Consider the following 5,322-nt stretch of genomic DNA (forward strand, 5'->3'; position numbering starts at 1 on the left):
TTAGAGCATAATTATGCCAATTTGTACCAGTGAGGTACAAGATAGTCCTCATACCCAGTCCATCATTTTGTTGACTAACCAGAACCTCTGTCTTCTATCCTAACTAAAACATTTAGTTCTGAACCTGGCTTTAGTATGAATGTCAGCTGACGACCATCGACTCAAATCTTTTCTCTCAAGGTAAATAGCCAGGATTGGCTATGAGACTATAAGTTTTCAACCCCGTCAGAAATCCAGAATGACTGAGTTAACTATAATTGTCCCACCAAGATTTAAAGACAAATTGAGAGTCCTTAACAGACAGTTGCCTGGGATGACCTTCACACCCATGGAGGAGTCAAGGCCTAATACAGCAATGGGATTTCTAGAAGCAAACTTAGTTCTCTACCCATTCTTTCTGTCTGGCTCATACTTGGGTCCTCCTGGATCACCAAACTGCCTACTCTTTTTCAATGACATCTGCTAGTTACCCTATATCCATTTGACCTTTAAAGTATTAGAAGGTTCCAGTCTTTGGACACCATCTCTTCTTACTTCCCTTTGTGACACTGACAGTTAAAGCCAAGACTTCAAAGGCACCACTCAAGTGTTCTACCACAGAGCTGCAGACTCAGCTTCCGTTCTGTTTTCCTCTGTGCTTACACTTTCAGTAGTTTCCTTGTCTTCCGTCTTTAATTCTATCACAGGCAATTCCCAAATAGAGACATATTGTCTAGGAGACAGATAATTGATTGCAGCTACCTCCTCATTACTGCCACTTCTGTATATCAATAGGCATTAACATCTTTTCTTTGCACACTCTATCCTCATCAGTAAGAAGATCTAAAAACACATCTGCAGTAATTTCAGATTACAACTAGAATCCTATTGTTTTTCCTATCCTCCTCTATATCACCCTGGTATAGCTACGAAATTTTAGGGACAACACTCTCATTGGTCTGTCTCTGCTCTTGACCATTCAACCTGTGAGACAGCCAGAGTAACCACTATAGTATGTATCATCATTTCTCTGCAAAAAATTTCTACTGGTCCCCAAAATAACAACTCAAGTCCTCGTATTGACCTGTAAGTCCCTCCATAATTTAGATCATTATATGGTCTCTAACATTATCTCCTATCAAAATTATGCCTCCCTCTCTCTAGACACAGTGTCTCAGCAACTTGGCCACCATAGAACCAAATCAGAGCCTCTGCACTGACTGTCCTACCTAGCCTGGAATATTCTTTTCCTTAGATATCTGCTTATTTCATTCCCTGAACTTCATCATTCAAATGGTGCCTCTTCAGTGAGGTCTCCCTGAGCCATAGACTATCAAATGATACCCTCTCGCATATGCCACATGAGCTCTCCATCCAACTAGCTATCTTTATCCCACAGTACGTATCGCCAGTATATGATACACTTCCTATTTTGTTAAAATCTCTCTCTCCCTGATATGTGAAGATCTTCCTGTTCTGTGAAGTTGAGAGTTATAGCCATCCTGTTCTCTATTCTATACTAGGCACCTAGACCAGAATACTTACTTAGCTTATGAGCAATAGCAAATAAACATCATTTGAACATATGGGTTCAATTACCTAGATCAATTAGTCCATTAAAGTATATATACAAGGGGAATGGAGAGATGGCTCAGTGGTTAAGAACACTTGATGCTCTTGCAGAAAGAACCTAGGTTTGGTTCCCAACATCCACATAGCAGCTTTCGATATCTTTAGGCCCAGTGTCTGGGGATCCTCCACCATCTTCTGGGCTGGTTGGGCATGGCATGTACATAGATATGCATGAAAGTAAAGCACCATAATACAAAGTTAAACAAATCTTTAAATATGTATAGACACAAGGTAAAAATTATTGAATAAAATTAATCTTCAGGTAGCTGTTCAGGTATTTCAATTGAGAAAAAGAGAGGAATAAAAATAAAATGTGTTAGCACTAAAATAATAATAATATCAAGAATGAGAAATAGGTGTCTGGGCATCAGTATCCCCAGCACTTTGGTCTTTAGAAGGGAAACAAAGCCAATTCTGTAGGCCTGATGATTTTTCCAAAAATCAATTTACCAAGCTTATGATGACATACTACTGACAATTCAATTTCCATACGAAAAAAAAGAATTAACAAATAAACAAAATTACCAAGTCCGATTATTTCTTTCATCTAGTAGTTCATTGCCAATAAAAATAGAAAAGACTCAATACAAAAGTAAGCAACACCATAGAAAGAAAACGTGGCTCCACAATGGATTAATAATCATGTTTGCCCTTTCTACTCTGAAGTCTGGCCTTGCTTGCCACTCATTTCTCTCATTTGATTAGGAAAGCTATCTCTATAAGAAATTATTAAGTCAAAAAAGTCACCTCTACCTGTATTTTTTTTGATATTTTTATTCTAAGATGTATTTTACTCTGACAGGATTTCTCAGATGAAAGCAGAGTTCAAGACAGTTCCTGCACACAAATCTAATTAAATTGTTGAGAAAGTGAGTCTTTTGACCCAGAAGAAAAGCTCAAAAAATATGCAGTCATTTTCTTTTTAATAAACCGAAATTTTTAAATTGTCAATTGTTTGTGCAGATGGCTAAAATGGCTCAACAAATACTAAGCAACACATCTCCTGAAGTGGCAGGGTTGAGTGGGAGGACCCAAAGTTTTGGTTTCTACACAATAGTGAGTCAAAGTCCATCCCAAATGATTTTTGGAGATGCAAATATGGAAAAGAATGGTAAGCGGCTCCATTATAAAGTATTGTACTTTTATGTCAAACTATGGGGAGAAGTAGGAGGAGGGCTTCTACTTAGTTCCCAAGCTAGGGAACAAATGCAATTGCTAAACTAGAGTAAAACCATAACTGTTGAACCGCTGAAACATTTCTCTCACCTTATTTGTTATTATGTAATATCTTTGGAAACAATATAATATTTATCTTCTAAGCCACAGCTTTCAGGAAGAATAACTTTACAGAAGCCAATGGACTTTTCTTAGATCTCTTTCTGAAAAATTACCAAACATAAATTCTTTGCTCTCCATTTATGTCACAACAATTGATAACCTCAGTGGCTAGATGATTTGTAACTGGCTATCCCATACAAATGGGACTCTTGAATCTATGGTTCAGGGATACTACAACTAACTACTTTTTAAGAGCCTGACATGCATATTCAGTCAGGCTACTTGTATACTACTATTGTTTGTGTCAAAAAAATCTAGTAATCTAACTTGTACAGAGTGGTGACCTGTGTTTTCCCTTTTATCTCTATGGTCATTTTATGCTGCACCCTTTGTACTCTGTTCTCTCAGTGCATTTATTCATCTGAAGATTCTTTGATCACGTTCACTGCATCTTCTACCTGTAATTTATAAATAGTGAAATGACCACTTAACTTGCCTCAGCAACTGAAAGTAAATGTGGTTCCTTCTCAAATCATTCACTGATACAACCTGCTTCTCCAAACCATAAGAATGAATACTCTGATCTCTCTGATTAAGCTCAGTTCCTATAAACCTGATGTAGTTTGAAATTAACTCCCCTCCCATCACTACCAGTGCACTATAGAAGTTCTTGACACTGTCTATGGATGCCTCCATTCAGAGACATTCAAAAAGCCTCCATAACAGACATGAATTTTAACCTTTAGTGTGGTAAGCACTTAACAGAGATCAAATCTTTAAGGTTATGAAAGTAAGCTAACATTTTATTGAATGCCTACCAAATGAAAAGGTCTTCATAGACATTATCTCACTTAATCATTTATTCTTGAGTAACCTATTAACTGTCAGACAATTGACAATAAGCAAAATAGAAAATGTTCTTACTATATTCACATAGCTTACAATTGAATGTGAAAGGCACATGCCATTTTTAAAAAGTCAATGAGATGATACCTAATGGTATAGTATTCTGCTATTCTTATAGATTGGTACCTAATCCAATTTTCATCAGAGAAACTTCATCCAGCAACTGGTGGATACGGATGCAGAGACCCCATAGCCAAACATTAGGCAGAGTTCAGATAATCTTGCTAAAGGGGAGAAGGATTATAGGACCCAGAGGGGTCAAAGACACCACACAAAAAAGCCTACAGAATCAACTAACCTGGGCCCACAGGAGCTCACTAAGACTGAACCAACAATCAGGGAGCCTGCATGGGTCTGATCTTGGCTGTCTATTTATATGTTATAATTGTATAGCTTGGTGGTTTTGTGGGACTCCTAACAGAGGGATCGGGGGGTTGTTTCTGATGCTTTTGCCTGCTTTCGGGACCCTTGTCCTCATACTGGGTTGCCTTGTCCAACCTTAATATAAGGAGAGGTGCCTAATCTTCTTGCAACTTGATAGGCTATGTTTGATTTATATCCATGAGAGTCCTGCTCTTTTCTGAAGGGACACAGAGGAGGAGCAGATGGGGAAGGAGAAGGTTGGGGAAGGGATGGAGGAAGTGGGGGTCAAGGGAGAGACGTAAACTGTGGTCAGGATGTAATATATGAGAGAATATGTTAATAAAAAAATATTAAGTGAAATGAAAAGAAAAATCCAAGTAAACTCATGTTCAGAAAAACAAAACAAAAAATCATCTACCTCTGCTTTTAGGTACAATGCAATAAATCACAGCAAAGAGACACTTTTGTGGTGCTAACTGCTTAAACATGACTACATCATAAAAACCATATGATGAACAAAATTTCTAGTGCTTAGACAGCCATTCCAAGTCCTGCAATGAACAAAAGAATACAGGGGACTCTACAAACAGAAGAAAAGGATGCAACATAGCAACAGAAATGCAGGAAAAAAATGAAGAAAGGAGAATGGACTCATGTGTGCTTATACCAATAAATTACACTTCATATAGTGATAGTAATACTTCTTTATAGAATGCATATAAATAAAAATAATAAAACAAAAAGATGGTCAAAGGTTTCTATGGGGACATAGCAAAATAATAACTTGCATTATAGTCACATAATCCATATATGCATGTTAGAAACTCTAGGGTAACCTTTCAAGTATAACAAAAGAAAAGTAGCTGGTTGGTGGTGGTGAACACCTCTGGTCCCAGCAGAGGCACGGGCAAGTGGATCTTTGAGTTTGAGGACAGATTGGTCTATAAAGTAAGTTCCAGGACAGGCAGGACTACAGAAAAACCATATATATATATATATATATATCACTAGGTAATGAGCTTTTGAAATGTTCTATCACCATTAATTTGGAGGAAGAAGAGTCTAGAGAATGAACCTAGAGCTTTGTACCCTACAGCTTGCTCTGTCACTGGGCTATACAACTAGTCTCCGATATGTTCCTAAATTAACCCAAAGGAGAATAAG

The sequence above is a fragment of the Arvicanthis niloticus genome, chromosome X (assembly GCF_011762505.2).
Source record: "Arvicanthis niloticus isolate mArvNil1 chromosome X, mArvNil1.pat.X, whole genome shotgun sequence".
In the NCBI taxonomy this organism is placed as follows: Eukaryota; Metazoa; Chordata; class Mammalia; order Rodentia; family Muridae; genus Arvicanthis; species Arvicanthis niloticus.